Source organism: Dermacentor variabilis, chromosome 5 (genome assembly GCF_050947875.1).
Source record: "Dermacentor variabilis isolate Ectoservices chromosome 5, ASM5094787v1, whole genome shotgun sequence".
Lineage (NCBI taxonomy): Eukaryota > Metazoa > Arthropoda > Arachnida > Ixodida > Ixodidae > Dermacentor > Dermacentor variabilis.
The window spans coordinates 90,023,079-90,047,542 of record NC_134572.1 but is presented as its reverse complement, the minus strand read 5'-3'; the positions used below and the strand labels follow the sequence as shown (position 1 = coordinate 90,047,542).

Here is a 24,464-nt window from a genome sequence, read left to right as displayed (position 1 = left end):
CAAAGGCCGACCGGGCAAGAGTTTACAAGCCCGCTGAAGCGCGTGTCCAGGAAGGAGACGCAGAGCAAAGCAGGGCATACGGGAGAAACGTTCTCCTTAGGATTTTGATGTTCTTACCTTCTACGATATGTGTATGAAGTCTTTGCTAGGCTCTAGGAAAAAAGAAAAGCAGAGGAAAAACCCAATGACTCGGAACTCAACCAGTGCCAAGACGAATAAACAAGAAGATGGCAATACTACTTGGTCCTGGTAAAACACGGCGGTATTTAAACAACAGACCCGACAAAATCTTCTGGCAGTAAGTCAGACCTGGAGAGCCCACCCAACATGTTCTAGGACGAGTGGATTGACATGCACATGCGCGCAACAAAATTTAGCCGGATGCAGGTGTTTAATCATCGCAGGCCCGGGTAACAGTACTTCTATTTTACTTTTTGTACTTTTAGTAAAGCAATGAAGGGGGCTAGTTGGTGAACGTTCATAGTTATATTGCGCTCAGTTGAGCGCAATATAACTGAGCGCAATATAACTATGATTTTTTGTACTTCTTTTACTCCTTTGGATTTGAAGCGAAGTTTATTAGGGGCTCGTAGAACATTTGGAAGAGTCTCCCTAAACTTCACTTTGCTATGTCTTGCAACGACTTGCCAAGTAGGCAACGGTTACGGCTCAAATCGGCGAACAAATTCAATATTCCTTTACAACATCCCAACATCTCCGCATATGCGTCATGAAGCGGAGCGGAAGCTTCTCTCCGAAGAACCTCTCTTTCCCGTAGTTATGGACAGAATAAACGAATTTCATCTCCATGGGCGTACCTACGCGCGACACTGTCCGCTTCCTTCAATGAACACTTGCGGACTGTGCCGAGCGCCCACGCAACATGAGCCTAACAAGGTTAGCTCAGCAGATCATTTATTGCAAGCACAAACACGGAACGTTCCCGGATCGAAGTGCAATGACCGTCTGCTTGAAGCAGCGAATGGCCCAAAGCATTTATAAGCACGGTACAGGGATGTCAAAAGCCCTCAGTCATTATTTGGTTGAGCGCTTGCGTTGCCCTTTTGTGTTTATTCTGATGACTATCGCAGACGTTTCCGCACCTCTCTGCTGCCGTCACATCTCTCGCCACCTCCACGCCAATTTCTCAACCGCATGTCACCGTCGTCCGCCTCATTGATTCCGCTGACGTGCGGGCCGTGCTCTAGCGGACACTTGCAAGCAGGCACTTTCATGGCAGACTCTTCGCTTGCGTACTTTAGTCTTTCACAGTGCGCATATCAGATTCGTTGGGTTCCATAGGTCGTCGCAAGGGCAAAATATGATAAAGAAGTTTAATAAGATAGATAGATAGATAGATAGATAGATAGATAGATAAATAGATAGATAGATAGATAGATAGATAGATAGATAGATAGATAGATAGATAGATAGATAGATAGATAGATAGATAGATAGATAGATAGATAGATAGATAGATACATTGTATAGGTTAGGATCACGTGCTTCCTACTACTCGAATTCAATTATTTATGGGTAAAGGCATTCTTAATTAAAGAATTAGTAAAGAAAATCATTAAATAGGAGGCGCCGCAATAGCGTCATGTGCTTGCGGTGAATCAGATGAGGATCTATCAACCTGCCGTTTCACTTATCCGCCCGCCGCTGTGGTTTAGCGGCTATGGTGTTGCGATGCTATAAGCACGATCAAATCCCGGCAGCGCCGGCCGCATTTAGATGGGGCGAAATGCAGAAACGCCAGCGGACCCGTGCATTGCGGGCACGTTAATGATCCCCTGGTGGTCAAAATTGATCCGGAGTCGCCCACAACGACGTCCCTCATAATAAAATCGGGGCTTTGGCATGTAGAAACCAAAGAATTCAATTACTTTTTCCGCTTTTTGCCTTACAAAGGCGAGACACTGTGTGTCGTGTTTAGAACGATGGGGATCCATAAGCTCTTCCTAGCAGACTATTCTTGGGCGTTGACCTTCTCCGAGCATTGCAAATATAGCATTGGGTGCTTGGTGGAATTATTTTTCTTTCCTGCAATTTTGTTTCAAAGTACTGATAGTGTATATATCGCTTCGCGATATTTTAGTGGCTACGGAAATGGCCCAAGCTCAATAGCGCTGTTTCGATCGCGGCCACGCAGCTGCACTTTCTTGTTGGCGGAATGCAATACGCTCGCCTACTGTGCACGTTCGTGCAGCCCGAGTGGCCAAAGGTAATCCGAAGTCCCCCACTAAGGCGTGCCTCATAAGCATATCGTGGTTTTACCACGTAAAACTACACACGTAAATAAAATAGTGTGTATGCGTCAGAAGTTCATTTTCTATGTGTATTTCATTGTACCTTTAGTATCTTCTAGCGAGTGTACATGCGTCTGAACTTTATTTCATTTGCTCTTATTTCAGTAATATGCTTAGGTGTAACATCGCGTTATTTATTATTTGGTTCTCTTTCATTTTCTTACAATAAAAATTGCGTCAGAAAAGAGTGAGGACAGCTTTAATGCACCACTGTTGGGCTGTGTACAAGCATCAAACAGGATAAAAATTTCTGCAGTTCTGCAACTCGGTTTCCCATTTTTGTTCTCGTTTTCAATCGTTTTACGGTTATGCACGCTTTGTATTCAGAGTCCCTGAGGGAAACAAACGTTAGACGATACCAAAGTCTAGTGCATGTACTTATCTGCGAGCTCCCGCAGAATGCGTTGACCGCAGCAAAAAAACAAGCATTCACAGTGATTGAGGAGGTTTAATGTCGCAAGACGACACTGGACAATGAGAGATTGCTTAGTGGAGTGCTCCGAATTAATTTAGACGGCCTGCCGCTCTTTAACGTGCACCTAAATGTAAGAATTAGCATTCTCGAATTTCATCTCCATCGAAGCGTGACCGCCACAGCCCCGAGTTAAACCCGCGACCTGGAGCTTAGCACAGCAACGACAAACCCACAAAGCTACCGCGCCAGCTCAGGTTAAGTGTCAGTCATTCAGTTGCATATAGTGGTGTTCAATGAAACAGTTGTTCTTCAGCCCACCGTGCGAAATGGAGGCAACTTGTAGTTATTGCAACCTTGCTCCTTTTAATTTCTTTATTGTCTGTCCTTCCTTGTTCAACCACTGCTCATCATGTTCTGGGCAAGGCCTTCTCGGCATTCATCTTTCTGAGTACCTTAAATTTATATCATATTTTTTACTCTTTCAGGCGCAGCCTAGGAAGAGGAACCAATAAGTATATTGATCGGTTCATCATTAAGTTTATCGAAGTATTCTCATTCACTTTTGTCGCTATATTGTCACGTGTTAGTGATGGTGAAGAAAGCAGCCAAACTGGGAAAGACGGAAGTAGCGGTTTCTTGGGTGAACTTGGGCCCTCAAAAACAGGCTACACTCAAAGAACGGCGGCAGTGGCGAACACAGTCGCCGATCGTCGAAATCTGATCAGTGGGTCAAGCGCGTCGGCTTTTATACATCAGTCGTTGAATGTTCCAGAGTAATCGCTGGGATCCGCGCGCCTTCCACAAAGTTCTACATCATTCCCGGCGCGCACATGCAATCAGATTACACAAGGTTCGGTCCCAGACAGCGGATTGAAGCATCGATAACATTCCAGAAACTTCCGATACATGCAGGCGTGTCCTGCGCTGTGCGATAACATTTGTTAAGCGGTGAAACCTGTCGCCCGATAAAGACAAACAAGTACACGTATCCATATTCTCAAACCAGTGTGCTTGCAAAAGGAAGCACTATGACACTAGAGTCAAGGAAAAACAACTTTTCTGTACCGAAGAGTTAGCTCGTACGTTGGATGCCATGTTGCATGAAAAACTGGAAGTATTTAGGATAAATTGTTCTTTGCCTTGTCGGCTCATAGTTGATAGAGCCATCGAGTGAAACTAAAAAACAAACAACGCCAATACGAGACCTGACATCATGGGCTCTGCACTCACAATTTGTTTATTGCGCTCCGCAAGAAGAACAGAATAAACGTACAATAAAATGTGTATGCTCACAGCTTTGTCAAGGCAAATAATTACCGAGGTTCACAACTGCACCCCATGCAAGTGCCGGCAAACGCGCATTGCCTTCATTCTTAATTGAAAGTTCATGCTCCCGTGCGTTTGGTCTCCGTTTTGATGATTTGAGATTTATCCAAAGGCTACATTTGAATTATAATTCAACCGGGAATTAGGAGTATGCTCTTGATTCCCGGTATTTCGAAAAAAGTTGGCGGTTACAATCCGGCAAAACACTTGTCGTGTTCCATATTCAGCACCATTTGCAATCATATAAGTGGCCTTCCAATACTAATTCATAATCATCGCATAAGTAGAAGAAAGAACGCAAAAGCAATGTTTTGCAACGCTTGCTCTCCTGCATTGCTAATCATCGTTCCCTTGCGTTCCGCAAGAATCGGCCGTGAATATTCATCAGCATATAGGAACTTCATACGTGCGAGTTGGAGAGGAGTAGCATCGCAGTGTCATCGATCACAGTTTGCACGAAGCATTGGTAGACACGTCAGCTACTATTCAGTTTTATTTTGGGGTAATGGCATCGAGAATATTCTTGGCGTGTTCTGCGAACAAAGTACCTGTAGAGAGCTAACAACCTCGGCATGCCGCCGTCGCTACCTTCTCGTTTATTGTTTATGTAAGGAGTGCCGTCGCAATGTGCAATATCGACATGATTTTCCTTTCGCCAACGCTGTAACAATAACGACAGTGCTTCGAAGGATGATTGCTGATGTGGTTCAGTGCAAAGTACTTGTTTGACGGTGAAGAACTCGGAAACTCTTAGATAAGGCTCATTACGACTGTCGAAATCCACCAGCAGTCATGAGCATGACTTGAACGTAATGAAACCAGCGTCATCTTTATGTCGCTTCGAAAAAGCATGAGGCAGTGTGGTCGGGTTTGTGGAAAACCGAACTGATAAAGTAACCTATGTCAACTGCGAGGCCCCTGCACAATCCTGAAAAAAAAAATAATTGGCAGCACTTCCATCCTTTGCAAATGATTGGCGACGTTAATTCGATTTGCAATCTTCCTTACGGTGGGTGTTTAATTTGGGATGATATGTATAATGTTATATATGTTATGATCATTATTTCGATGATTATTGCATCCCAATACCATCCTGAAATCACGAAACCTTATGGGCACGTCAGCAAAGTGGCAATCGCGCTGCGAAACACGCTACCGAATGACACTACGACACAGTATACTTTGTGATCGCTGCACCTGAGTTCAAACTCCGTAGCCCTTCTCCGCTTCCTCTATTCACACTATCCTGCCCGCAACTTCGTTACAATGGCTATCCATCAAGCGGCCGCACTGTACGCGAAGGTGCCTGTTGTGAATGGGGCGCTAGTACTTTGATATATTTAAGGCTGCAAACCCATTTTTTCCCCTTGGCACATTGATTTTGGGGGAATGGTCAAGAATGGACACGTGCTAATATCGCCTACTGAGTGCCGAAATTGTTTGTTCAAATACGTACCTAGCGGCACATACACCGTCAGCCAAATGATCTAGTACGCCAGACAGCAGGAAGCAGAAAGTTGTCCTTACGGCGCACACCCATGTTGTCTGTTTGGTAAGACAGCAGCCAGCAGAAACTCATAGTGGCCCAAGCTAATAGCTGATGTGGGCCACTGGCTATGTTAAAATGTTAGATGCCGGCCGCAAACGGTGGCATGCTCCCAAAGAATTCTGACCCCTTTATATGCTGTCGAGAGCACGCACCTGCGAACAGTCCACCGATATCTGCAGAATCACTGCGGTCAAGTTTTAAGATGTACATTTTCTTTCCTATGTTTTCTTTGCAATTATGTTCTCCCTGTATTAGTGAAAGTTTTCGTGCGAACCCTCTCCTGGCTTTCCTGACTGTGCCTGAGTGTTGCGGTATTGCCGAATGCATCATGCGCAGAGCAGCACTATCATATTCACTACCCCTGCAGATGTTCTGGTTGAGTGCCTTGTTTTCTACGTAATTACTGAGTGATCAAATTAATGATACCTTATGTTGACACCTAATGAGTGGTACCTAAATATTTTATTGCAGCAAATATACGTCGTCGAAAGCAAATTTATTTCAACAAAGCAAAAGTTTCTATGCCTGCTTTCCTAGGATTTAGGGTTTGGCGCGTCTGTTTGTTTGTTCGGTGTCTCACCGACACCGAGAAAAGGGCAGTTTACTGTTGAACTGCAGGTATCTCCGAGGTTAGCTTGTTCTATTCAGTGCGCCGACTCCGGACACATAGTCAAGAGGAGAAAGAATAATGTGTGGCCATTCAGGAGAAATAATTCAGCGAAAGACATTGAGGAGACAGAATAAGGTGCGGTCACGTGGGTCACAGGGTAGGGGTCACCTCGCCTTACCGTCTTCACTTGCAGGCTGTGGTCAAGGACGCTGTGCAGAATATACTAAGTTGCACAAAAATTACTAATCTGCTTCACAATAGTTTGGCTCCGCATATTCCAACATGTGGGCTGAAACTGCAGAATTTAACATTTTTGCCAGTTCCTGTATGATTTTAGAACACCTGATTCGTATTCGGCATAGCTATGCTGTGGAATTTGGCGACGGCCATCTGCTTTTTTTATCAGTGTAGACTTACTGGATCGATATGTCGTCCGCATATTTCTCAGGCCGTGCGCGGTATGCCTTTATTTTGTAGCTAAACCGAGGTGATAAATCACTTTTGCAGCAAGACGCCAAGAGGGCCAGTTAGTTCTGGTGAATATTAACACCTAGAACTTCAACATGGGCCAGTCACCTCTAAGCTCTCATCTAATTCACGTCACTGTATTCAACTTCGTTTCACTGTCATCACCGCTGCATTTAAGGGCAGTATATATTCATGGACTAAATTAATCAGGCTACGAGTAGTGAGCATATGGTCAGTGCCTAAATGGAGTAATCACGGCACAATATTGAAAATAAATCACCAAGAAATATTGGCTTCCGGGTGCAAGGTTACATAAGTGGCAATGCATGCCACTGTATACGCGACTCCCAATACGTATGCATGGATTCCTTGTTATATCGAAAGTTTTCGTAAACAGGATGCATCGCTGTGTTAAAGGCAAAGGAGCATTGAGGTTTATTTGCCTGTATTTTCTGTCTTCATCCTTGGTCGCTATGAAGAAAAGAAAGTGCGGCAAAGAGCAGAAAAAAGGAAAGCTACAAATTTTGGGCTTGTTCATTTTTCATAACATATATTCCGATCTACACATTGTCCAGATAGCCTAGCATGCAGTAAAGCTTTAAAAAATGTGCAAACGTGTTTCCATATCAGGAGCTTTTATCATTGCATGCCGTATTTAGTAGACAGCGTGTCAATTAGACATTACTTGTTAGTACCAATTGCTTTGGAATGCGTGTATTATTGAAAATTCTGTCTCGACACGTAGAGTACTCCCTATTATGCAAAAACCTAAGTCCATATAGGAAGAAGCTTTAATAAATCTAAAGCCTTTCTCGTTCACTCTTCTACATTCCTCTAAAATATAGAGGAAACGTTCTTGCAAGACGAGTACAAAAACTTCAATTTCAGAAGTTTTGCTGAAGTCTGTATAAAACTTAGGAACTTCTCTATCGGTGTAACTAAATAAAAGCACTTCGCATGAAATGTTGGCCTTACGCGTCCGCATACACTTCACTGCAGATATATTCAGAAAAAGAAAGGTGCCAGAGTGTTCGAGTTCTGTGCGATGCGCAGCAGCGCCATTTCGGCCCATCATCACCACTTGTGCCAGACGCCAGACGCTTCCCAAGTCCATAGAAGCAAGCGAAGTGGGTAGTGACGGCAGACAGAGGGAAGCACGTTCGTTATGCGGAGGCTATCAACATTTCCATTTCAATACGTCTCTCTCTACGACCACGCACTACTTACGTAAACGATGGTGCGTTTCCCGCTCTTATGCGCATAACGATGCGTGATCATATTTCCACAGCCACTCCTCGGCGCGCGCAGCAGACACCGTCATAAAATGAACACGCCTCCCCGCCGTTACCACACCGCTTCGCTTCCCCGAACGCATCGATTCCTGACTCTGAAGTAATACTGTAGCAGTCGCGACTCCTCCTCTTTCCTTTTTTTTTTCACTTCTCCTTTGACCAGACTGGTGGTCAAAGCACTATGCCTTGGCAATGCTAACGCCCAATCAATGCAGACACCCGGGTGGAAGAAGTCAAGCGTCTGGAAAACTCATCCCAGAAAAAGAGGGATATGTATGGTGAACGAAAAAGACGGGAATAACAGTGAGGAAAGCTAGCCACGGTTGCGGAACAACAAATGCCAACGTGACGTATCTAACGGCTATTTAAACGGTATTTCCTTGCAGGTGCATGTGCGCCACGAATTAATGTCGATCGCTCGAATCAATCTGCTTACAGGTCCAGAGCGTGGCGGTGGCGCTATCAATGCGTAGGCCTAGGGACCCGCATTATGTGGCTCCCCTTGTTCATGCTATGTCGCCTATTTATCTACTCGACCATCTTTGTGTCTCCTGTACAGCCAACTGTTCTTTTCGCATGTTGCTCTTCGGTACCGTAAGCGTAACGGAATAGCACCTTCAGTTTGCGAATTAACGGGCAAAGAGAGCAAGGACACTGAGCAAACTAGGAATAAATGTGTCCCAGACCATCGCGGTGAATCGCACCGGGTAGCAGAAAATTACTTGCTTGTCCCACTCAAGAGAAAATGCCTATCGCTCTCCTTACAGGGCATTGCTGCACTCACTATAAGGGTGGCAGATGGTTTCAGTCTAGGACGGAAGTTGGCGGGTCGTAGTCGCCAATGGCCCCCGCGAATTGACCCCCATTCCCCGTTTGGGGTAGGAACATTCCTTTCCCCTCCATTCAGATCCCCGCCTTCACACTTCGTACTTTCTCTTGAGCGTTGTGCTTCTATCCACTCGAGAAGTTCTCTCTGAAGCGTAGTCGGGGGCCATTAGTTCACTTCATCACGAAATGCCTTGGTGCCAAGGGAGAAGGGTAACTTCCAAATTGCACTCTCTTCCTAGTAAACTTGGTCGTTCTTTCTTGCAGCTCCAGGTGGGCGAATTCCCACATGGCATTTATCTTCGAGTTGCTCGCTCATTCGCACCACAAGCGGTGCCGCTTTGTCCGATAGCGCCCATGGGTCCGGATGTTCGGTAAGTGAAGCAGTCGGCCGGAGCCAGCCGTGCTTTTGGTAAACCGCTGCCATCTGCTCATATAAGATCCCCTGACGGTACTTATATGTCATGACCCAGTGAGCCGCCGAATTTTATCATGTTTTTAAAGACAATTTCTACTATCTTTATTTTTTTTATTCTAAACGACAAACATCTCTTTATCTGGAAGAGCACAGCAAGCGACAATACGTGTTCCGGGTATACAAGAATGATAATGATAATTGCGAAAACAGCGCGATAGGTTGGGATGCGGTGATTCACTACACCGCAAACTGCATATTGCTAGAACGGCCTGATTAGGAACTATTTTCTTTAGCCTGTTGAAAAATATTCGCAAGGGTTTCGACGAGGATAGTATACGTTCTGACTATACTCGTGACTTTTACGGCGTCTAGTGTCACTGAAACACAAGTACAAGTCTCTTTTTACATGCCGAATTTGCGCGTGCACCTTGACCATGTGACTGTCGCCTGTCAGGCCTGCCAAACGTCAGCAGAGTAGCAACGTCACGCTTGCAAAATTTCACTTGACCTCTTATCTCGGCTTGTTATATATATATATATATATATATATATATATATATATATATATATATATATATATAGGGCCTGTAAGGTATTTTGAATAAATAAATAAATAAATAGAGTTCACAGTGTCTTCCAGAGCAGCCTAAGCGAAATATCCGTCTACATGGAAACGCGTTATCGCTGTGGTGATGTCGAAGCATTCTGTTCTGAAGAGTGCATTTACAAGTGATGGCTAGTACAGCTATAGCGTAGTAATGTATTCGCACATGCTTTTTTCAGTCCCGGTAATTCTGAGAATAAATTTATCGATACCTTGGTGCAGAGCCTCGACTACCTGCTTCGCATTAAGGGCAATGACACAGCCCTACCGCATGCCTACATTCATCGAATAACTATCATTTCCATTTCAATAGGTACCTCGCCACGACTGCGCACTACTTACGTAAATGTGGGTGCGTTTCTCGATCTTATGCGCATAACGATGCGTTTCCACGAACTTGCTAATCGCGAAACACCTGATAATCGTCGAATCCTCCTTGTTACAGTTTCCATGCCCTGCTGATGCAAGCCATCGTACATGCCTTTCAACCTCGATCCGTACATGCGGGAAGCCTTGTAAAAAGTACCACGCTTGAAGCTCTGCTGCGCTGATCATCTCGCTTCGTTGTTTCCACGAACTTTCTCAAGCGCACGAGCACCTAGCACACTTCGGGAGCTGTGATAAGTGGGCGTTTTGCTCCTTGGTGGTCATTTGGAAGCGGTGGCAGCTCGTGGAAACGCCTGCTAATCGTTGAATCCTGCTCGTTACAGGTTGGTGTTAAAATCATTTCTTGTCACTGTATTAAGAAACAACCTACAATGTTGCTGCTGCCGCTGCCATAGTGTTGCCCTGCAGTCCTATTTGTTCGTGCTGTTAAGGCTTTTTTTTGTTTTGTGCTTGTATTTCGTAACGTTGGCTAGGTCCCATATTGCTTTTCATGTCAGTTTCATTTCAGTGGTCAGTGCAGTGCTCTGGGTATTCTTACGAATGCCAGTTTGGCAAGTGCGCTGGCATAGATCACAAACCATTTAAAACAAAAACAAAGTGGCAACATGCCCAGCATGCAGAGACGCTGGAGCACGCGCTGCTCACAGCGAAGCTGGAAGCAACTTTCTGCAGGTCATTAATTAGAATTTTAAAACCTTGAAAAAATAGTGACAGGGAAAAACGCTACAGTTTATGTCAGGAAACACTGACGAGTTTGAAAAAAAGATAATCCTACAATACATTGAAGTAAAGACTCAGATCGCGGGTGACAGAGCTAGAAGAAAAATAAGTGGTTAACACCGTAGTATATTGATATTCCGCAACAAGCAAATTGTTGTAGTAAGTAAGTTACCAGTACTCGCCTACAGAGCAGAAACATGGAGGCTTACGAAAAGGGTTCTAGTTAAAGTGAGAACGACGCAACGCTCTATGGAAAGAAGAATGGTGGGTGTAACGTTAAGGGATAAGAAGAGAGCAGATTGGGTGAGGGGACAAACGCGAGTTAATGACATCTTAGTTTAAATCAAGAAAAATAAATGGGCATGGGCTGGGCATGTAATGAGGAGCGAAGATAAGCGATGGTCATTAAGGGTTACGGACTGGATTCCAAGGGAAGGGAAGCGTAGCAGGGGGCGGGTGAAAGATAGGTGGGCGGATAAGATTAAGAAGTTTGCAGGGACAACATGGCCAAAATTAGCACATGACCGCGGTAGTTGGAGAAGTATGGGAGAGGCATTTGCCCTGCGATGGGCGTAGCCGGGCTGATGATGATGATGATGATCATGATGAAGAAGAAGAAGAAGAAGAAGAAGAAGAAGAAGTGAGGTTGTTACCTCCGTTTTCTGCAAACTTAAGCAAAGTCTGCCCGACTCTTGGCCAATCCCCGCGAGTGGGTAAGCGCCAAACTCATCAAGGACATCATCATCATCATCACCTAGAATTTTGCAGGCGGCGGCCTAATCTAGATAGTTCTGTGGAGCAATGCAGCGCCGTCCAACGTTAGCCGCTAGGTTCAAGATATGTGTCCTCTGCGCATGCACGGCAAATAGGGCCGGCTGCCTGCTTATCGCTTCCTTGTTCCAGTCCCACCTTGTGCGTTCGCTTCCCGCAACAAGGGCCACGCTGCATATCTATGTGACGTTAATTTTACATTCACATGACAGCCAGTGGAGTGCCGTTCCGCCGTGCTTTACACGTGTAACTAGGGGGCCACGCAAGAATGTGCGAGTGATAGCATGTGACCAAGCGTTTTCGCTTGCGCACCATGCTCATCAGCCGTGTTGTCTGTTCGCCTGTCTTTGCGCTGCGTCGTAGCAACGACGGACGGCGCATTTTGTACCTGTACAGGACGGTGACACCATTTCAGTTTGACTTCTGCAACGGCAAATCAACTGAATGTGCCTTACTCTAACAAGGAGTACATTATATCACAACTAGGAAACAAAGCTATTGCCATTAGCATGTTTGTGGATTTCTCATGGGCCTTTGACATAGTGGTTTATAAAATGTTGCGAAATAAATTGCAGTACTATTGTTTCGGAGGAAAAGCACTATCTTTACTGAACTCCTTTACTGAACTCCTGGAGCAACTGCGTCTTTCATGACCGGGCGCAAGTCGAAGTGGCGATCGCGGTTTAATCGGGAACGCGATAGGGAGGAAAGTGTGGAGGCAAAGCGGGAGGCAGCAAAGGAAGGAGGGATAGGGGGCTGCGACTCTGCCAACATGTGCGTACTTTGCACGGCCGCGCGCGGTCGTGCAGCCGTATCTTGAAAAGGACCTGCGGATGGCTCGTTTCCTTTGTGTGCGCCGTGTTTTCGCCGCTCTTGCGGTGAGGCGATAGCCAGTATTCAGGTCACTTCGCTCACTCCTGCTGCCGCGCTTGCTCACACCATCGTTATCACGTCGAGTGTCTACGATCATCGAATGGGATGTGTTCATGTTTGCTTGTGCGCGTTCACACCATCCTTACTAGTTCAGTTAGTAAGCAAAACTTTTCAAATTTATGTGGCCGATGAAGCTGCTCTCCTTACTTCCTATAGCTATATAATAATTTTCTATCTCAATCGATGCTTCGCCTTTCGGGCGAAGCTGCGACTCTTTTTTAAAACCTCACTACACTATGCCGGCACAAACGCCGCCGTGGTCACCACACCTCCGATGCATCTGCCGCAACCGCTGCTGCAGCCGCGCTGGCACCTACGACGTGACGTTATAACTACAGAAGTGCAGGTCACTTGCACAGGCGCCATCGCCACACCCCTCTCAATATCCGTCAGACTAGATTTAAATAAAGCGCATGAAGACCAACTTGCCGCAGTAAGCGCACTTTCGTTATAGCGTTTCTCTTACAACGGCGAATTTATATACGGTTCTATTTGGACCCAATATATTAAAGTTTTTTTTTGGAAGCTGGTGGAGTGCTTGAAGCCTGCTTTACCTCCCACGTGGGTCTGCCCGGTATTGCACTATCTCTGGGATCGGCCCACGCATTTCTGTCCACATGCCATGAGACGCACGTAAGCCAGTCACGATACCTTTTAGGAACGCTTGCGGGGAATGCATACGGGGGCGAGAGGTAATAAACAGCTTCGTTGTCAATATAGCTAACCTCAGAAATATTGCAACACTAAGGAGAAATGCATTGGGCTAGCCAACGAGACATGGCGAGGAAGCGACAGTACCGACACCTCGACTTAATCTTCGAAAGGAACGCCTTCACTATACTCTTCCGTCTCCTGTTAATGTATATGCTCTCATTAATTTCGATTTGTTATCCTGTTCGTGCGAACAAATTCATACTATGCATTTCCATAACATGGCTTACGCCTACTTACGTCTACGTATTGATGTTTCGTGTATTTAGCGATTCCTTAATGCGCTTATCTATGTTTTAAAAATCGTGTAAGTTCCAGTACTGCCCCTTTGCTCAACATAAGGTTTGCAGACTTGTAAAGCTGCGCTGGCAGAGCTTTTCTCTATAGCGCTTTCATCTGTACTGTAAAACGGGAAAATAAAATTGAAATTGAAACTCAGACACAGAAGGAGCATGTAAGCGACATGATTCATTCAAATTCAAACATTTTCTTGCAACCCCTACAAATTGTAGATGCACCAATATCATGCAATACACAGAACTTGTGAAACGATGCGTTATGTCAAGTAAGATTTCCGCTCTTGTGTTAATAGCAGTACGCTGAAATAATTTACACATCCACAAAATAGAAGAAAGCTACGGGGCTTATACAGGAACAACCATGAATGTACTTATTGTTTTAACTAAAAGCACATTGAACGTGATCATATAGCCACCACCAAAACTCGGTGTGAACTGCGGCTTTTTTTCGTGCTTCTATTTTCTATTTCGTTATGGCATCAGCAAACCTATGAGGATGTGTGAACAATTCCGAATAAGTGGTGCACTGAAAGCCACAATGCTGAGACAATCTCAAGATATGTGCTGAAGTTAATTATGGTTCTGGATTTATAGGTCGGCGCACATGATGTGCCTTTTCTTCATCAAACCTGGCGAAGTGCGTGGAACGCTTGGCACTCGCACCTACATATTGTAGTTTTATAGACATCTGCAGAATTGAAAGTTATGCCTGACTCTAAGTGTGTAAGAATGGGTACCCACAAAAATCAGTGCCCGCATTTCGCGCTTCAATTTGCAGATGCAATCTCACTTATTTTAACTTGAAAACGTAAGTTTTTCGTGCCAGATACTCGTACTAGAGAAAGGTCGTCGGAAGATTTGGACAGAAGGCCTTAAATGACATCTTACCGTTCGCTCATTTGGAAGCATCTTTTCTATTATACGGTCCTTTGAGACCAAACATCATCTGTAAGTGTCATACGTAATGTCACTCGTACTGAGCATCCTATGAGATGGTCCACAGACACAGAGAAGAGGTGGGTATCAGATATAAATGAGAAAAAGAGAACGAACAAACGAACAAAAAACGATTGCATTGTTTTTATCATCTGGAATGTTATCAATGAATAATTACAAAAATAATATTAAATTGTAAAACCTGTGATATTATTATAGCGGCTCCTTTTACGCCGGTGTATATATATTCTTCTGTTCTTTGCGGACTAAACTTCAATTCTGTTCGCCTCCAGTGACAGGAAGCTGCGTCACCCTCCTACAACCTCCTAAATAAATTGCTTCACTTGTGATAAAAAAATAGCACGGTGGTGCCAGACTTTGTGTACATTGGATCAAACAGTGCAGGAGAAGATATGCAAAAATCATGGCGAAACTAAATTAGAATTAGGATTGCTAGCCTTCTGTTCATCTTGCTTGTTTGTTTTCTTTGATGCCTAGGTTTGATTCTTGTTGATATACATGTGCGTGACGCACATGGGTGTGTACGTCCGTTGACGTGTTGTGCGTGTCCTGTTCCTTATGCTCCTCTACCTCGGCAATTGTGCAGACTTAGTGCGCACCTCATTCTTCTTTGGATCCGGACAAACTAGCTTGCGATAAAAGCTACGTGCTGGAAAGGGGAGCGTAAAAGCAGAACTCCATTTGTGAGCCACTGCTTTATGTCACTACCTTATACGCGCGCCCCTGTATGTTACACCCGTGCGCAACAACTGTGCATGACATTTAGTCGAGCGTATTTGCTCGCTTCGCTACATATACGCTTACACGACAAGCGCAGACCGCTCATGCGTGCACGTACTGGTAAGAGCAACAAAATGAAATAAAAGAAACAAACACTAAATGAAATTCCATCAGAGAGAGTTCGCCTGATGCCACCCAAGCAAGCCAAGTTCTCTCGAATAGGACCGACCAGCATTGTTTTTCTTTTTGGCGGCTCATTTGTTTTCTTACCACTTTCATTCGCCAAAGATCTCTCTTGCAGCGGGTATGCAACGGCGCGTTATTGGAGCTGCAAGCTGCCGTGATCGCAACTGGCAGTTGGGGAGTGAGCAAGGCCTGCCCACCTGACTTTATAGGCCCGAAATAAAGTGTGCTGAACGGAAGGCGATACTTTGAACACGCAAGTACAAGCATGACAGGAACTGATGGCAAGATGCGCTCCACAGGGTCAGTAAGAAGCAGGTAACACCTGCCTAGGCGATATAAGTAAGGGCACGTGCTAGTTCAACTACCGGATTCCCGGCAGACCCTCACTTTATATATATATATATATATATATATATATATATATATATATATATATATATATATATATATATATATATAAGGAAACTGTCGTATTTGTTCGTGTTTAGATGAGAACATGCGGGGCACGTACTGCAGCACGTTTTTTTCTTCTATGAGGCATTTCTTTTTATCTTAACATGTATGAGTCAAGGCTCGTGCTCGATCAATGTGCCGCCAAGCTCGCGTTAATGAGAATCAAAGTGTCTTTGAGATTAGAGAGAAATTCTCAAAGAGCGGGCTGAGCTTATACTTTATCAGTTTATTCGTAACTTTGCAATAAAACGAATTGCCTGTATCTCATATAATGGCTGGTCTCATCAATTAATTAAAGCTCTCAACCACTCAAGTGCTGAAGCCTTCGTTTATTGTTTTTCTCACAACGTTGTTATGCTTTAATAGGCAGTTTCAACCGCTGCTGGGTAGTTTCTCATGTGCCCGTCTTTCCAAAGTAAATGGAACTACCCCTAATGAATTTCTAAATCTGCAGTTGATGTACCTTTCTATAATTTGGTTTTCTTTTAAGCCCACTTGTGCTCTTTCTCAGTTGCGCTCACGCGTCTCCGGGTTTGTTCCGGCACGAATACAGGCACGACAAAGACAGAGAGGGGCTTGTTCTTGCGATCGTTCCTTCCCACGTTGCCATGATTAAAGGCGGATTGGGGATGACGCAGACAGATCTAAGCGAAAACGTTAACGATAACATGACGACGCGGCACTGAAGCACACCAACGAATGCGACACGTTTGCAAAAGGGGAAAAGATGAAGTACGTGACGCACACGATTCCGGTCGCGGCGCTGGTTCAGCAGGCCGCGTTGTTGTAGAGTCGGAACACTGCCTGTGATAATGGGTATGTGAAACCATTAAGGCCGATGCACGCGTTGATTGAAAGCGCCGATACCGAGCACCAACAAAACCTCATGTTTTCGGGGTCCCTTACTCGAATGTAGCGCGGCTTCATTATAGTGAGCGCACAGAGAAGACATGGGCTTATCGATTGTTTGATTAAGTCCTGCCCTGTCCACCTCCCAACACATTTTTTTATTTTATTTAGAAGTGCTGCGGATGTCTAATGTAAAACTCGGAACTAGTCTAAACTTATATATTAAATAATCGTGCAATATATGTGCCTCTGCAGAAAAATATGGGCAACATAATACTTCAATTCCGCATAGGCACTGCTCGTCATTTGCGAGCAGCTTATATAATCACTACACATTTCGCATGTCTTCTCTCCACGTCACCTTGCAGTTGGAGTGCGAACTAACGGTGGCACTTAAGTAGTCAGCCTAGAAAATATTAATTCCCCGCACAGGTTACTCTGCGGCAGATCACGAATTCGCTGAACAGAGCGGTTTCCGTCTGCGTGTACATGACATTATGCCGTAGTCAGTCTCTGTAAATGTGCATCCCACAGGGGCGAGTGGACTCAGAATTTGGACTGAGACAACACTGTCCACTGTGCCCACGTGAAATTGTCTTTGTCGGGCCCATATTCCAATGGCAGACTGCTTTGGTGGATTATACAAGAGAGGAATAACACCATGTCCACTCATTTTCCTTGCTGACTACGAACTGACAAATGGAGCCATCCACGTTTGCATGAATCTCGCCAAGATGTCTCACTGAGTCAGCGCATGCGAGCAGTTAAACTTAAAAGCACGACCCAAAGTTCACTAAGCTGAACAAGTATATACCAGTGAATCAAGCCTAACCGACGAGCGTTCGTGAGGTTGGTGTTGTGCCTGCGGATTGTGCCTTGGAAGAGACGGGTGCAGTGCAAGAGTATGCAAGCGACGGTTGTGTGACGCGAGCAAAGCTATGCACGTCCTTAGTAGGATTGATGTGATTCAGTACATTTAATCGCAACCAAGGACTGCCTAAGCAAAATCATACGTGTACCATTGGGTGGTTCAGCGCCGCCGCTTTTCGCGTGACTGGAATCAGATTCAATGTCATACATGGGTTGTTGTGGCAGCCTCCATGTATCCCAGCCCTCTGTGTGTATAAACGGAAAAAAGGTGCGCGTTGACGTTCTCATATGCACTGAACTAGCCATCGTGTAGACATATACTGGCTACGCTCTCCCGCCCTTTCAGCACTTTTTACCCAACCACTTGCAAAAGGCATGAGGGGCACCACAAAATCCGATTAAGGCAAATATTTATGCGTGCTAGCGCGTAGTACCCGCCATCTCCACATTCATCGCGCGCATAGACGCGGTGCGAAGCGTGCCATAGGCAACGAGCTTGAGGGGAGATTATCTTTTATGCACGACAGCACATTTGAAAGCAAAGAAACGAAGGAAGCGCGAAGAACGAACGCACTAGACGTTGAAGGACGGAAGGTTCATTGCAATGGTATGTCCACATCACTTACATCTGTTTCTCTTTCTCTTTCTTCCCCCGCAGCATAGAATTTGGTTTTCACCAATCGATTGAAAGCGGTTGGTATTTTTCTGTGTTTTCTTCAAGTTTCTTCATGCAGGGGGGCTCTACTTTCCTCCGCCATCGAAGCCTGCATTCTGGCTGAAGTTCTAGGGCTTGTTGTGTTACTTCTGACAGCTGCGAGTGACTTTTTTCTGTTATCCAGCACGGAGCATCACTGATTCCCCGGGCATAGATTTACATTCGCGGAATGTGAGCGTGATCTGAGCTCGCTTTCAATGATTCGCGTCGCTTTTCTGGAAAGGCCAGTGCAATTCGCCGGAACTATAAAGGGCAACTGGGGATTTGAAATCCAGGGAAGTCCCTGCCACCGAGTTCTGTTTTTCTTTACTTCAGGTGCAGGTACCTTTCCACTGGCTCCCGGGTGTTTCATTTAAAAATATAGTTTCTAGCATACACGCGAAATTCTCGCTGAATGTTAAACAGAAAAGCAATTTTGTTCACATCGGGTTCATAGAGCGGCGTAATGACCAGTCCTGGATAGGCACCGTTCATTATTTACGTTGTTTTAGTCACGGCGGCGTGCTCGTATCGATGCCGATTACTCATGCATTCAGTGTTTAGTCTGCGAGAACGTCGTGGCCAGACTTACGAGTCGTGCTGTGGAGTCTATTCAGTTAATGTAACGTAACAGATGCGCGGCAGCAATAAACGCACACCTACCCACCATGGTAACTCAGTGGCCATGGCGTTGTGCTGCTGAGCACGATGTTGCGGCCTCGAATCCCGGCCGCAGTGACCACCGTTCGATGAATGCGGAACGCAAAAGCACCCTTGCACCATTTTTTTCGTGCACTTTAAAGGACCTCAGGAGGCTTAACATTCGGTACCATGCATTACCGCGTCCCTTAAGACCAAGTGTTAGGTTTGGGGATGTTACGCTGCCTATTTATATTACCTTAAGAACGGTATACCAAGACAAAGTACGAAAAGACTACTCAGACCGGTCACGAAAATAGCAGGGACACACGGCCGAAAGCAAAGGGCGTGTTACATGTAACGAATGAGGTTAGGCAGTGTTATTCTGCTCTTTATTTCATTAGACAATTTTAGTGCTGCGTACGTTGCGTACCCAAAGGCGTTGCGTACATAAGGTCGCTACGTTCTGCAAAGTGCGCATGTACAGAACGCAATAGGAACGGTACGTGATGCGTCCGCGGCCGCCACGTACACACGCAGCCGATTCTTGCGCACGTACGTGGAGAGCCTCGCATGCTGCTCACGTGATTCTAGTTTGTTCTCCAGAGCGCGAGACAAAAGGGTTTCGCAAAGTGGAGGCCGTCAAACGCGACCAGGGGAGGGCTGTACTTTTCAATGCCGACGATTTGTCTTTGCTGCCTAAAGTGAACCTGCAGAACACATTCCAGGATCCTGCATGGTGCAGATCCATAGAAAAAAACATGAACTTTTTTTAGAAAGTATTCAGTGTGCGCTGATGGCGTGAAAGGCTCGACCTCCTGTTGGCGCAGTTGGTCGCAAATGACCATGCCAGCCTCAGTAAATGAGTACTCAATTTTAAAGCGAAAGTTTTACTGGCCGCAAAATTACGATTTCGCCGTGGCGAGGAGGTACATGACGCCACAACGCGCGCCTCGCCGCGGATATTTCTCTCTCGCTCGCTCCCTAGTCACTACTGCGCATGCGCCACTAGTAGCACCGAGCCAAAGGTGGTCCGCCGCTGCGCAGCACCACGCCTTTTCGTCGCCGCCGTTTGGTATGACGTCACACCAACTTCGTCGTCGTTGCGCTCGCCTCTGCTCTTTTCGCCAGCTGCGTCGCATGCCTGATAAAATGTCGGAGGATTTAAAAGGAGAGCTCGCGTGCGCCGCAACCACAGTTGAGGCGGCAGTATGGACGGCGGCAATTCTGATAAGCGAGAGGAGGCCTGAATCGACATCGGAACGAGATGAAAAGGAAATGAATCGCCCAGGAAACAGACGAACAGCGCTCCGAAGGATTGGCTAAACGCTGCAACATAGCTAGACAACCAGACTAACCTGGACTTGCAATCAAGATTAACGAAGGCTAACCATGCTATGCCTTAGCTTTCGCTACGTATATCTGGCATAGCCGAGCTAAGCCACTGCTAATTTTTTTCTCTTAGTGCTCTCCATCAGGGCGTGGTGTCAGCGATGACGAGATTATACATGATCTTTCATATTTGGAAATGTCATAAAAACTTGCGTTAAGATGAAAATTAGAATGTGCGCATAGCAAACGTTTGCATACTAGACAACCATGAAACAGTGGACTTATAGGCATGCATCGATGCTCGTAGCGACAGTGCAGCGGAAATAAATCATATTGTTTTTCTAACAAAACAATTGCATTTGTGCAAGCTCCTCAAGCTAGAATCAGTCCTTTAGTTTCTTTTGATTTTTGTACTTCGATTAGCATTCATTGGGAACTGCACCCTGTTTGCGGTGTGTTTGTCTTTAGAAAGCTTTTAGGGCATTCTTAATTTGAACAAAGAGGCCATTTACAGTTTCTACTGTAGTTGGTGGAATCAAACACCCGCCACGTGGTTTCCTCACCACAGCAGCGGGACGCTTTAGCACGCTGCGCCACGAATGCACACAGGCAGCGAGGGAAGGTTTCTCAGCATTCTCATGAACTAGCGAGCCACGCATCTCGTAGAGCACGCATGGATATTGCAGCAGCACCACTAAGAGACGCAGGATGTCTAAAGCGAATCGCGAGAGTTGAACCCAGCTACATTATACGGCTGATACGCGCAGGCACGCCATGCGTCTCGGAGGCGACATGCGGACTTAGCCGTGGTACCGCTAGATGTCGCAGTGTGTGAATGGAAGCATTAACTGGTCTGCTGTCGAGATAAGATACGTTTATAGCATCGGTAGAAGAAAGCAGCGAAAGGAGTAGTAGACGGAGTTGTTACAAGCATATGTAATTGTACAATATAGAGATAGAGGCCGTAGTGAAGCATGAAAAGATCAAGAACAGATCGGTAAAGTGCAATCTGCGATAGATGTTCGAGCAGGCTAGGGGACTGTACGTCACCGTCTAGTTTCAGAGCAGATTCCAATATACGTGATAATAATTATCATCATTAAAAGCGCGAGAAAGGAGCCTGGCCGCGCTACACGGCACACGCGGACAGGCACGAATGCGCTTTCCGTGTGTGCATGTCTGTGTTGCATCGTAAGCCAACGATGTAATCTTGGAGGCCACGCAAACGACTTCGCGCGGAGTTAATGGCGCCGCTGCTACAGGGAGCAGCGTGTCCAGAGGGAAACACTCGAGACGAAGCCGGCTGCACTACACGCCTCATATATGGAGCGTTTTGGTGGTCGGTATACGGATTATTGCTACATTGCTTCATTGCTTATTGTATTAACGTCGACATCGTTAGTAAAATACGGGGGACTTTTTTAGTGTCTGTACTGCTTACAAAATTGAGCAAGATTCTAAATCATAATTCTGACAGAAAACACTTCGATAGCAGCTTCTCATTATTAGGTTTCTGCACATGTTTACGGATGAAAAGGTTGATGGATCTTAACAAGCATTCTGTATAGTCCCCAAAATTTCCACCTTGCACCCTGGGTGCACTCATAAAGCTGAGGTATAATGAACCCTTAACGAAAAAAGTACTTAAGCTCGCCAAGCAGTTTTTCAAGCATTTCAGATTGGCTCGTTTATCACAAGCAGTAATTTACGCCGGGATACATACATCATTAAGGCCTGCCTTGAGTAAGGTGCTCTAACCTGTCTCGCCACCCTCTTTTTGGGATTCATACGCAAAAGACCCGCTCGAAAAGTGCGCCGTACTCTTTGTAAATTCGACATATTCAAGAACATGGTGTTGTTTATTCCGAAAGAGTTTGGCGGCATGAACTTTCAGTAAGGTATTTCAAGCTCCGTAAATAGAGCTTCGCTTAAGCTAGAGCCTGTCCCGGTAGTGTGTTCCTCGCGATTAGGGTCTTTCTTGCTATTGATTTTCTCTCTCGCAGAAGTACTTGGCAGCTAACATCCTTAGCACGAGAAACGAGCCGTAAAGGTGTTGAAGTGGACATGGCCAGGTGTCACCAGCAACTAAAAAATCTCACTGCGTCATCAATGTGGCATGTGTTGGCAGTTCCGAGTGCGTACTGTCATGAGGTGCATAATCAACTCATTATCGTTATCACCTGAGCAATTGCACGCATCAATAAAAGGATATCACGTCAAGTAAATTATGCCGTAATTCCTAAACTGTTTTCTAAGCTACTCATGAATGCTGCGCTTCGTCGTATTTTTGCACGCTCCTTCATCATCTGAATTATCTCTCTTTTCACATATAAAAAAATATATGATATTCTGGCACACACGCTAATATTTCTAACTATTCGAATGCACAATGCTAAGCAAATGTGTTAAACACGTCAGTAACATATGCACAAACCTGATTGCTGCTATGTTGGAGAGGAACAAAATCTACGGAAACCTAAATATGGATATTTCCGCGTTGCTGTTTTCACGTGTTTGTGAAAATAGTATTGTTCGGTGTCGATGTGAAATTTCATGCCTTTTTTACGTACATTTAGCAAGTCGATACGCACACATATGAAATCACATTCCGTAACTTTGTTTAGTTATGGCTTCTTGTATCCTTTTTCGCTAGTTTGACCGCAGGCGAGCCCCGGCAAAGGAGGACCCTCAAGTGGCATATTTCTTCTCAGTAACGTAATGTTCGAGGGAGAGCCTGCTTGTACAATCTGCGACTTGATGAAATTTTTTTTCCTACAAGCCATGTCATTAACAGCAAAGGCTGCCTCTTGTGTTCTGGCAGCGCACTCCACATTATGCCGAAACTAAAAGCCTGCCATTGGTCTAGTTGCTACGGCATTGCGTTGCGAAGCGCGGGGACCCGAGATGGCGGCAGCAATACCCTCTTCGCTGCCCGTGTCTACATTTGCAGACAATCTCTAAAGCCGACTAGTTCTGAGCGAAAAGTTGCGAGGAAATAAAATTGTGAGCCTTTCTTAGCTTGAACTATGGTTTTCTAGACTTAAAAAGGAGGAAGCCATACCTTGGCTGAGGCGGTTGTACAAAAATGACTACGTGCGCTCGGGCAAACCTTTCTGTCCACTACCAGTGTCCACATGTGTGGACAAATACCGGAGCCAAGTACACCTCAGCAAGAAGTTCCGTGGCGTTAAATTCATGCAAGATTGACGCGTAATTTCAGTTTGCCCTACTTCTAATGGAAAGCACCATATCGAGGCGGCCGCTAAATAAAAGAAAATGCCTGCCAATACTTCAAGAGATCTTTTCACTACTTGTGTCCACATTGGAGGACACGGTTTCTTGGCTTTGAAATGCTTTTTGTCACACAATTTTTACAGCGAAGTTAAGGGCTAGTTCCTTCAGGATCGTGTCCATGCGTAGACACAACACTCCATACCTGGGCCGATAGCGAAGATAGTGCAGTGCCGGGCCGACCGGCGGCGGAGGTGAAGCAGGCATTAAGGGGCCCAGATACACAGCATCGCTGCTCACCCTGTCATCAGAGAGTGAAAGGGCACTGAGTTTTCTCTCGGAGTTCCTGAAATAGTGTGAAACAATATTTTCTGAACTGTTATTTCCTTGCTTACAGTTTTTTTTCTTTTTGGTAGTGAAAAGCCTACGGTAAGCGTTGCATTCAAGAACGCTGGTGTGCCGTGGTTTGGGTGTGCATTGAAAAATGCTAAAGAGAAAACTTATTTGAGCCGTATTACTAAATCACACTTCTACGATGCCATAAGAGCCAGCATTACCATGAGAAGACGCTTTGTATAAGCCAGAAAAGAGCCAACGACAAGATGGAAGGCGACGTCACATTGAAGTTTTCGAACTAGATTTGCAGTGACGTCATGGGCATTGCCATCGTCAGCTCAGGGCTAGTTAAATTTTTATCTAGGAAATATAGACAGCATTGTATTCTAGAAGAGCAAAAGGCTGAACTTAATTAGTTTTATATTCTTTCATTGGGCCCCGATCACCCAAAAATGTAAAATTTACTGGAACGCCCGTGATGGCACGTTGACTATCGGTGATGGGATTTCGCTGTAAAATTAAAAAAAAACTCCCACCTCTATTCTTTCTGCTCCTAT

At 45.3% G+C, this 24,464-nt stretch overlaps 1 pseudogene; it reads left to right on the top strand.

Annotated features, from left to right (window-relative positions):
* Positions 1-13,104: 13,104 nt before the first annotated feature.
* On the top strand, positions 13,105-13,238 carry LOC142583812 (U2 spliceosomal RNA; annotated as a pseudogene).
* Positions 13,239-24,464: the final 11,226 nt, after the last annotated feature.